The sequence below is a fragment of the Humulus lupulus genome, chromosome 1 (genome assembly GCF_963169125.1).
Source record: "Humulus lupulus chromosome 1, drHumLupu1.1, whole genome shotgun sequence".
Classification (NCBI taxonomy): Eukaryota; Viridiplantae; Streptophyta; class Magnoliopsida; order Rosales; family Cannabaceae; genus Humulus; species Humulus lupulus.
Genome location: NC_084793.1, coordinates 66,972,378 through 66,984,124, shown reverse-complemented (window position 1 = coordinate 66,984,124; position 11,747 = coordinate 66,972,378). Strand labels below are relative to the sequence as shown.

Below are 11,747 nucleotides of genomic sequence, written 5' to 3'. Positions count from 1 at the left end.
ATCAGGAAAGACATATCCAAAAGGGATACAACTAAGTTTTGTCGTTTCCACAATGACTATGGCCATGATATCAATTAGTGTAACCAACTTTAGGACAAGATCGAGTTCCTTATTCGACAAGGACATCTGAGGAGATATGTACGAGCAGGGGAAAATTTCCAGCAGGAGGCTCAGGGAGGCAACGAGCAGGCACCTGTGCGCCACCACTCGCCTCCTCTACAGCCAGCTCCTGTTCCTGGTACATTGCTAACTATCTGTGGGGGACCACATATATCTAGTGACAGTGGTACAACAAGGGAAAGATATGCCAGAACCCTACGACATGATCAGGACATCGAAATGTTAAACGTCGAGGAGCAAACTCCCAAAAAGCTCGAACAGAGGAAGAATTACTAACTTTCTCCGAGCTGGACGCACAGCATGTCTGATTCCCCCACTTAGATCCTTTGGTCGTGGATGTTCAGATCGCCAACATGATGGTGAAACAAGTGTTTGTAATTACTAGAAGCTCGGTCAACATTTTATAGAAATCTTCACTGGAAAGAATAAAATTTCAGTGCAAGATTTAGAACCATGCAACCAAACCATCTATGGTTTTTCTGGCAAAGGGCTAGCACCAACAGGGTTGATCAGACTCCCGATCACAGCAGGAGCCGCACCCATGAACAAGATATTGCTTGCTACTTTTATGGTAGTTGATTGTCTGTCCGCATACAATGTTGTGATCGGTAGACCTATACTCGTCGATCTGTGAGTCGTAACTTTGGTCTGGCATCTTGCCATGAAATTTCAACCATACAGGTGTTGGGTGTGTGCTAGGAAATCAGCGAGAGGCCAGGGAGTGTTTCAACTTCTCAATCACGAAGGCGATAAGAGGTGGATCGGGGAGCGCAGCAGAGAAAAGGTTATTGGTGGTGAATGAATCACAAGCCCAATCAGGTGAACAAGTCACCAAATAGGGTGTTGCCCAAAGTGAGGATAGGGACTTAGATCCTCGCTTTGGGGATTATGAAGAGAACATTGGGCCTATGGAGGACCTCGAGAAGGTCCAACTAGAAGAGAAAGAGATCTGACCAGACTTGTGAAAGTCAGTAAAAACTTAGAGACAATAATGAAAAAAGAGTTGGTGGAGTTCTTAAGGAGGCACCAGGGAGTCTTTGCCGGGTCGCACAAAGATATAGTTGGGATAGATCCAGCAGTGATTAGCCATGTCTTGAATATAGACAAAAATCATCCACCAGTGCAACAAAAAAGAAGGCTACTCAACAAAGACAAATTTAAACCCTTAAAGGAAGAAGTTGAGAAGTTGAAGGAAAATGGATTCATCAGGGTAGCGTTTTATTCATCTTGGGTCTCTAATCCCATACTAGTTCCCAAACTGAATGGTAAGTGGAGGACGTGCATGGATTTCACAAATCTTAATAAAGCATGCCCGAAGGATTGTTTCCCACTTCCAAGAATCGACCAGTTGGTCAATGCTACATCAGGACATGAAGTTTTTTCATTCATGGATGCGTACTCCAGCTATAAACAAATCTGTATGCATCCACCTAATGAAGACCACACTAGCTTTCGAACAGATACAGGACTTTACTGCTACAAGGTAATGCCTTTCGGTTTGAACAATGCAGGTGCGACTTACCAGCGACTAGTCAACCACATGTTCAAAGAATTGATCGGCAATAAGATGGAAGTGTACGTCGATGATATGTTGGTCAAGTCGAGAAAGGTCAGTGAACACATCAAGGACCTACAGGAATGCTTCAATGCTTCAACATATTGGACAAATATCAGATGAAGCTTAATCCTCTAAAGTATTCCTTTGGTATTGGATCAGGAATTTCTTTGGGATTCATAGTAAACTCATGAGGAATTGAGGCCAATCCCAAAAAGATTCGAGCATTGATCGAGATGCAGTCATTAGCCAAAGTCAAAGATGTGCAAAGCCTGATAGGAAGAATTGCGGCTCTAAGTAGATTCATATCTAAGTCTACAAATAAGTGTGTCCCATTTTTTAATCTACTCAGAGGAAACAAAAAGTTCGAGTGGACAGAAGAATGCGAATAGGCTTTTCAGGCGCTCAAAGCCCATATGTCGCAATCGCCCATTTTGTCCAAGCCAGTCGAAGGAGAGACTTTGTACATCTACTTAGCCATAACAGAGTATGCTGCCAGTGTTATTTTAATCAAGGAGGAAGACAGCATTCAAAAAGCAGTATATTACATAAGTAAAAGGTTAGTGGGAGCTAAATTACAATATCCAGCTATAGAGAAATTGACTTACTGCTTGATATTGGCATCCAGGAAACTGTGACCCTACTTTCAAGCTCACCCCATAGTAGTTTTTACCAACCAGCCATTACTGCAAGTCTTGCAGAAACCAGAAGTCGCTAGTCGATTACTAAAATGGGCAGTAGAGCTAGGGCAGTTTGAAATTTCCTATGCACCTCGAGCAGCCATAAAGGGACAAGCCTTGGCGAATTTCATGGCTGAATTCATTGGAATCCTTGCCAACGAACAAATTATAGAGGCAAATGATCAAAACCAAACACCCGCCTGGAGACTATTCGTAGATGGGTCATCTAATGAGCACAACTCAAGGGCAGGGTTGATCTTTATCACTCCCGAGGGACATCAGTTTCACTGTGCGATCAGATTCAACTTTACAGCCTCCAACAATGAAGCAGAGTACGAGGCGCTGCTCGCAGGTTTGAGACTAGCCAAAGATATGAACATAAAGTCACTAGAAATATATAGTGACTCCTAGTTAGTAGTTGATCAAATTATTGGAGAATATCAGGTTAGGGGTCTTAGAATGGTTGCATATATGAATAAAGCGAAGGACTTACTAGCACACTTTGAGAAGTATATTCAACAAGTACCTCACGACCAGAACTCAAACGCCGATGCCTTAGCCAAGTTATCAAGCGCCAAAGATGCTGACACTTTAAGCATAGTATCGATCAAACGCTTGTTAGCATCCAACATTCGAGTGGAAGAATCATCCCTAGTAATACAAGTGTCTAATACATGGATGACTCCCATCATACAATATCTCGAACAAGGATTATTACCTGCAGATAGGAATAAGGCAAGGACGCTTCAAAGGCAATCAACTCATTTTATCTTGCTTGATGGAATCTTATATAGATGGGGATACTCAATGCCTTTATTTCGGTGTATCTCCAAGGAAAAGGCTAAGGAATTGATGCAAGAGGTACATGAAGGATTCTGTGGAGATCATGCTGGGGGGCAAAGCTTGTCAAAGAAGATTCTCTGACAAGGGTATTTTTGGCCTACGATGATCGAGGACTCCATGGAATCCGTTAAGAAGTATGATAAATGCCAACAATTCTCCAAGATACCTCGAGCAGCCCCAAAGGAACTTAAATAGATGTAAAGCCCATGGCCATTCCCAGTCTGGGGAATAGATCTGATCGGATCCTTGCCAACAGGAAAGGGGAATGTCAAGTATGCAGTAGTTGCTGACGACTACTTTACTAAGTGGGCTGAAGTTGAACCACTTGCAACAATCACGACCAAGAAAGTATTGGATTTCATTGTCAAAAACATTTTATGCCGATATGGTTTGCCAAAAAAGATTGTATCAGATAATGGCACACAATTTGAAAGCGACCTATTCACCGATTTCTGCGAGCGGCATGATATCACGAAGATTTTTTCGTCAAACACCCATCCACAAGTTAACGGACAAGTAGAAGCTGTGAATAAAACTTTGAAGGACACACTGAAGAAAATACTTGAAGAAGCAAAGGGATCATGGCCGGAGTACTTTGGTCGTATAGAACATCTCATCGAACAGCAACAGGCCATACGCCATTTTCCTTGGCCTATGGGTATGAAGCCATGGTACCTGTTGAGTTAGATCCACAATCGCATAGAAGGATGACATATGACCAGAATGCGAATAACTAGTTATTAATGGCGTCTTTGGACTTGATTAATGAAAGGCGTGAGCAAGCCCAATTTTGAGTTGCAGCTTACCAACAAACATGTCGCTCGATATTTTAACTCTAAAGTACGAGAAAGAAAGTTTGACATAGGAGATTTGGTACTTAGAAGAGTTTTTCTCAACACTCACGATCAAGTTGCTGGAGTACTCAGACCAAACTGGGATGGTCTGTATCAAATTGAGGAAATTCTTCAACCAGGCACCTACAAACTTGCTCGATTAAATGGAGATCTCGTTCCTCGCTATTGGAAAGGAGAACACCTACGCAAGTACTATCAATGACCATTTCGTGAAAAAGATTTGGCTTGTAATAATTTTACATTTTACAAATTTTTGAACAAGGGCTAGCCAGTTAGGTGGTTGGTAAGTGTAAGATCAAATTTTGATCACTCGTATAGACACGAATTTTGTCCATTTTATTATGAGAAATAAAAGGAACTGTGCGCAGCTAGTTATTCTTGCAAATTATTGTATTTAATACAAGTATTTTCTCATTACGTGTGTTGTTTTGCTATATTATCATTGATTGTTTATAAGTACACGAGCAGTAATGTTCGAACAGGTATTGGTCAATGGAAAGTGACCAAGAACCTTAAACTCCTCGATCACTTAGGGGGCATATAAGATACTAAGCGAGCAAAGCATATGCATATCATAAACATATGTAACACTACAAGAAATCTGATCTTTACCTACCAATATATATTGGTAGGGATAGTAATGTTTTGCCTACCAATATTTATTGGTAGATAATATTAGTAGGTAAATGCTAGTCCATTATATTATATTTCGGAACATAGCTTTACCTACCAATAATATCAATAGGTAATGATCTTTACCTACGTATATTATAGAGGGAAATTTTTTAACCATTCCTGCTCAATTTTCCCCCCATTTTTTATTTTCATTATATTATTTTATTATTATAAATGATTATTTGGAAGCTTATGTGGAGTAAATAATATGATGTGTACACATTGTATAACATGTGGCATGCCACGTGTGTACATAGTTGGAAAAAATATAAATAAAATATATTTATTTATTAATTAAATAAGAAAAATTTAATTAAAAAAAAAAACAGACCTAAAAATCAGATTGGGGCTTTAGGGATTTGGGTTCATTTGTTTCTCATTCTTCCTCTCAGCCGCCCCTCTCAATCTCCCTCACATCTAACCTCTCAGCTCTTTCTCTCTCTCTCTCTCTGTCTCACCCTTTTCTCTTGCAGGTGGCTGGCGCGGGAGGCTTGATGGAGACTGCGACGGGGCTCTACGCGAACCAGACCCAAAAACTTCAGGTGACATTGCCGAGTGCTTAGATTATTTATTTCCTTCTTCTTCTTCTACTCCTCCTCCGACTTCCACCGTCACCATCACCACTTACGGAGATGATCACGACTCCATAACCTCCGATGAAAGAATCATCGTCCAAGAACAGGTTATCATTTTTCACTAACCATATTTATTTATTTATTATACGTATATTTTTTTGAAATGATCATGATCAAGAGACTCTCTGTGTAATAACGTGCAGAACTCCATCGGCGAAGATCTGAACTTGTTCTCGGGAAAATGAGGGTAAGAACATAGGGGAGTGAAGGTAGAGAATGTAATGGAGGCAATTTAAAGAGGGTGCTGAGGCTGAGAGGTTTTTGTTGGACCACATAGAGACTTAGAGCAGGACGAAGACTGTAATGGATTACATTGTTGTCTACACATCTTTGCTTTATTTACTATCTTTTTCCTCATGGGGTGAATTTAGTTGAATTGGAGATTGTAAGAGTATTAGGTGATCTGTACATGTTTTACTAGAGCAGCTGAAGGGATTTTCATTTCAGTTGGGAGTTAAAAAAAAAACAGAAGTACATAGGAAAAATGAGAAGGAACACAGGTGGAGAGGTCATCAAAAGCTTGTTAAACTGGGTTTGTGACCTTTTATTTTTATATTTTAAGGGGTAGAAGTCCAACAAAGACGACAATTAATGAACAGGTGGCAATTACATTGAGAGATGGCTTGGCTTGGCATGTGAAAACAGAGTAAGATGAAGTGGTGTTAGTACCGTGAGAGCAGTAGTATTAGTAGGGTAAGAGTGGTGTGTGTGTGTGTGCATGGAGTACAGGTTTGATAATGGATTATGTAGAAGAGGAAAGAGATGTTTGATAATGATGATGATAATGGATTATGTAAGAGAGGAAAGAGAGATGATTTACTTTACATTCAGGCATAACCAAGATTCTTAGCTTAAGACCCTCACAGGAAAAGTCCTCTTCTTTTGGACTATGAAACAGATTTGCTTGATGGTATTCGATTTGGTTTTTTTTTCCTTTTTATTTTGGTTACTACCCTTTGAATACATGTATTCACTGGTGCTATTTCTTGTAATTGCCAAGATTTTTCCTCTGTTTATTATAAATAAAATGGAAAGAAAAAATCTCAACTTTTTTATTTTTATTTCTAGACTCTCCAGTCAAAATGAATTTCTGAAAAAATCCCCATTGATTTGATTTCATTGAGTGTGAACCCAATCTTAACGACCAACTTTTAAGTAACTTAATATTCTGACCCAATGTATGTTCATTTCAACAACATTTTAAAAGAAAAAGCTCTTCTTTTTTCTTTTCTACTTGCATTGCCATTCAAAGTTAAAAAATTGAGACAAATGCAAATATTGGGTATGAACCTGTATATGTAATTGAGTTGGTTGGATTCTTGAATACTTGAATTGGATCAAATAGAGGAGTACTATACTAGTATATATATGTATGCAGCAAAAATAATGTATGTTGTGGAATATCAAACTTGGATTTTTCTTTCACGATTTCTTGTTTGCCTTCTTTTTACCTTAGTAGTTAGAAGTATAAAGCTTGCAACTATGGAAAAGATTGTAAACAGAAGCTTGTTACTCATAATCCCATTCTTTTTCTTGAGATTGCTTTAAGATATATCCATTTTCTCTGCAGTTCTAATTGAATTCAAGAAAAACCCAGAAAAGGTTATGGAAAATATACACAACAATGCTAAGTATGATTCATGCAGAACCACAGAAGTAGAATGGAAGTCTCCTTTAAAATTATGAATTACGAGCTAATCCCTAATTGTTTTGGTTCTTTGTCCCTTGTTGCTTCTATAGTGTGGAATTCATGTTGAACAATTTTTTTTTCAACTATACTAAATGTAGAGATTAAAGTAGTTCATTTGAATCATAATCCTTATGTTGTCTACCTCTTTGATTGTTAAGATGCTTCACATTTTCTTATATGTTCTTATTGCAAATTTATCAGATTGAAAATGAATACGGAAATATTGAAGGGAAGTTTGGGCAGAAAGGAAAGGACTATGTTAAATGGGCAGCAAAGATGGCTTTAAGCCTTGGTGCTGGGGTTCCATGGGTGATGTACAGGCAAACTGATGCTCCGGATGAAGTTGTAAGGTCTTAGCCAATGCTTTAAATTTTCTGAACTTATATATTATGGCTATAAGAATGTATAGGGACAGGTGAAACTTTCAGAGTAGTGGCAGTTAAATTTTATCAAGCGTGGTATCTTAATATGCTGTTTTTCATAAATTACTTTCTTCATTTACAGATAGATGCATGCAATGGATACTACTGTGATGGTTATAGGCCAAATTCCTATAACAAACCCACACTTTGGACTGAAAATTGGGATGGATGGTAAGCTAATATCTTATAAAATGTCATTATTATTTTTTCCTTTTATGGCTGTTAAAACTGTGTGACACCCCTTCTTGTATTGTTTTGCTTTTGCCAAACAAACTCCCTATTTCTGTTTATGTTATATTTGTATTTTTTGTTTATCTATTTGAGGAAGGAGTGATTTCCATATAAATATTATAAATTGGAAGGAATATAAGTGCAAAAATATTTAGATTATAAAGCATGTTTTGTCATTGTGTAGGCTTACTGAGCGAGCCTAAATGGGGACATCTAAAGGATCTGCATGCTGCTATAAAGCTCTGTGAACCTTCTCTGGTTGCTGCTGATTCACCCCAGTATATTAAATTAGGACCAAAGCAGGAGGTTTGTGTGACCCTTTTATTACTGTTTTTTATGCTTAACTTTTAATTATGTGAGCACATGATAACTTATAATGGAATAGAAAAGGAAACCAAATATAAAGAAACAAGAAAAAACACTGTCATGTATCCCTACTTCCTTACATGGAATTTAGCACTTACCTTTCCCGATCACTAAGATACAAGTTCCAAACCAATGTTTTAATTTCTTTCTGAATCTTTTTCATAGTTTTCTTATCAGTTTTAATGGTACATTATGTATAAGTTATTGTTATCATCATTATTATTATTATTATTAATTTTTATGTGAAACAAATTTGTATTAATAATGGATGATATGTTGTGTATTACTGTAGACAACCTCTGAAAGACTGCTTCAATCTAAAACATCCAGTAAGACGTAAAACATAAAAACTATCACAAAAACTAACTCATTACAACCACAAATACCAATGACCGAGAAGCATTGAGAACGATTATGCCTTAAAATGCTTACAGTTGAAAATCCATACAGCCAACCAAGGCTTAACTTTTTCCCAGATAACTCCCGTGTCCTCTTCTCCTTCATTGAAAATTTTATTTCTTTCTAATCATATACTGCCTAATGGTACTCTTTATAGAAGTTCCAAGTACATATGACATTTTATTGTCACTTGTTATCTTATATTTATATGGTGCATCTAATCTATGATACAGAATTATGGTGCATTCTTGGAGAAAGACGGAGCAGGGTTTAGAGGGCAAGTTAAACTTACTGGATTTCAAAATGGGGATATAGACCTCTCAAAGTCTTTATGGACCTACCAGGTGTGTTCAATTTCAAGGTTTCATTTCCTTTGTGTTGGTTGTGAAAGTAAAAGTTGTTGGCTCCCTTTAATGTATTTTTGTTTTCTCCCTTTTGCATGATTTGCTAGTCAGTTAAATGGTGTTGCACCTAAATTCACTTTTTATCCAAGTAGATAATGGTATCTAGTAGACATCTCTCAATAAAAGTCGATGTTTTGTTTCAAAAAAGACGAAAAAAAATTGTATTTGAATTTTTTAGGCAAAAATTCTAGACACCCTTTAATAAGTTATCATTATTTGATATATTTAAGGTTGGGATTTTAAAGTGGATTTCGTATTGTTTAACATGGTTCTAGGTTGGGCTCAAGGGAGAATTCTTGAAGATATATGCTGCAGAAGAAAATGAAAAGGCAGGGTGGACTGATTTAACTCCAGATGCTGATCCATCGATATTAACAATTTGATGGCACCGCCTCCACCACCTCCAACAGACCAAGCTTCGTATGCAAATTTAAGAGAGTCGCCATCTATTTCAGTTCGGGAGTCAAAAGATGATTCTTAGTTTATTTACATTAATTTACTAAGGAATGAACTTTATGAAGTTTTTTTTATTTTGGTAGGGGTAACCTTAAAATGATAACTTTATGCCTTATTTTAGTATTGAACATTATAAAGAATTTTAGCATTAAAATTTTTATTATTGAATGGTTTTTTTCTAGTTTATTTCTAATATAGAACATTTACAAATAACTGTTATTATCTTTTACCTACACATAACCATTAAATTTGAACAAAATATAAATTATGTAACAAATCAATAAAATAATGCTATGTGGGCTAATAAAATGATACCATGCAGAATGCCACATATGATGCCATGTAGGATGCCACGTAGGATGCCATGTAGGATGCCACGTCATCAGACACGTAAAACTACAAAAACCATGCCAGCATACACGTAGGATGCCATGTCATCAAACACGTCATCTGATGACTCATCAATTGATTTATAACTTAGTGGGGTCCACTGATTCTTTTACCTACCAGTGTTAATAAGTGTAGGTAAAGACTCTTTCCCCACTAACTTTTACCTACCAATCTCTACCAATTCAATATTGGTAGGTAAACCATATTACCCCCCATTAGGCTAGTTTTACCTACACTTAAAATTGGTAGGTAAAGACCCCATTTTCTTGTAGTGTAAACACACGAGCAAAATAAGGGAAAGCATACTACGACACTGAGTATTTTTCAGAATTTTTAGTTAATTTTGTGAAATCATAATAAAGTGTTATGCTAAGTTTGGTCATACGAGCAGATGTTATAATAGCAATAGTAATGTGCAACTGTTATAATATCAAAATGAAATGTCTTTACACCACGGGTAATTGCTGCTTGGATGTAATTAAAAATATTAAAAGGTAAATAAAACTGCCTTAGGCAGCAAATTGTCTCAACACCACAAACAATTTGTTCGGGTGTTTTAATTACATAAACCAAAATATTTATTGTGTAGCTGAAGGGGGGTCCTGTTGAGGTTGTTGATCGACTGAAGAACCGACTTCTTCCTCGGCATTGTTGATGCCCGTCACCAAGGAGATTTCAGGAGACTCTGGGGCGTCTTTTTCCTCCTCTAAGCGAGCAGCGCACTTAGCAAATTCGGCTTGTTTACCCGCCCAGGAAGATAGTCAAAGTTTTCCTCGGGATTGTTCTTCCAGAACATATAAAAGCAAGTGAAGGCGACTCCTCGGAACTTCTTCAAGTTTTGGGCATTTCGCTTTTCGAGCAGCTTCACTCGCCCTTCTAGGCTATTTTCCTCCTTCATGCTTGCCTCCAGATCCTCTTGAAGCTTGGCTGCTTCCTTGTAGTTGGTTTCGGAGGCTTCCTTAAACTTCTCCCTGGCAGCAACAACCTTAGCCAAATCTTCTTGGCTCTTCTTCAGCTCCTCAGTCAAATTGGCAGCTTTGTCTTCAGTGGCCTTGGCTTTGTCTTCAGCCTCCTTGACTTTAGCCTCCCATGCCTTGATCTCCTCAGCATGTTTGGCGTTAATTTCCTCGGTGTGGCGCCAACCATTGTGTACGGTAAGAATACCCTCCGAACATAAGACAAATAAAGTCGTAAAAAATTATAGAAAGAAAGTGTGTTCAAACACAACTAAACACTAGGAACTTACGCTGAGGATTTTGTTTAACCTCCGACCAAGGATCTAGTTATGTGGCAACGAGGAGAGAACAACAAAAGCTTCTTGGCTGCGATGGTGTTTGGCTAGCTTTTGAATTCTATTGTTGGCTGAGCGACAGGCATTATTCAACGACTCTGCTGCCAGAGCCACCTAGTCGTTGGAGGGCACAACAAGAGGAGGTGGACGAGGTGTAGTGGTTTTGGAAGGAGTAGGTGCTGAAGGATCCTCTGATCGTGTTCTTTACCGCGAAGGTTCACCGCTGACATCTCCAGTGTTTTTTCTACTCGATTTATTTGAGCTGGCCGATTTGCCTCTAGAGGTATAGATGTCAAAGGCATCATCAGTCTACATGACTAAAAGACAAGCAAACGAGCAGGTAAGTCAAGAAATAGTTTGGCACGATAAGGAAACCAACTAAAAGGAATTCTAAGTGATATACCCGAACTACAATTATTGGTCGCTACATTATTTAAAGAACTACTACATTCACTATCTGCATCGAAGAAGTCCAAATTAAAACTATTGGTCATAAATTTAAAGTTGCCATCCCTATCAAATAGATGATAAAAGATAGGAAGTTTATCTAAGAGTGAAATATCTATACCATTCTCATCATATGATTCGAGTATAGGACCAGTATATTTAGGTAATTTTTGTTTTCCCCTCCCATGTTGGGGAGGGGTACTAGCTGGACGAGTGTTGGGACTTGGTTCCCGAATGGTCACCCCCGTTGGTCGACGTGTTTGGGGCTGTGACACATCTTGTTGTTGCT

At 38.0% G+C, this 11,747-nt stretch overlaps 1 long non-coding RNA gene across 3 annotated transcripts; it reads left to right on the top strand.

Moving 5' to 3' along the window:
• Positions 1–7,261: 7,261 nt before the first annotated feature.
• Positions 7,262–9,493, top strand: LOC133793813 (uncharacterized). 3 transcript variants are annotated; one of them, XR_009874987.1, is made up of 4 exons: positions 7,262–7,397; positions 7,557–7,645; positions 8,704–8,814; positions 9,150–9,493. It is a non-coding gene; the product is annotated as an uncharacterized LOC133793813 (long non-coding RNA). The 3 variants fall into 3 exon arrangements; XR_009875029.1 differs by having other exon boundaries at positions 7,314–7,402; XR_009875006.1 differs by lacking the exons at positions 7,262–7,397; positions 7,557–7,645 and adding an exon at positions 7,907–8,011.
• The last annotated feature ends 2,254 nt before the right edge of the window (positions 9,494–11,747 follow it).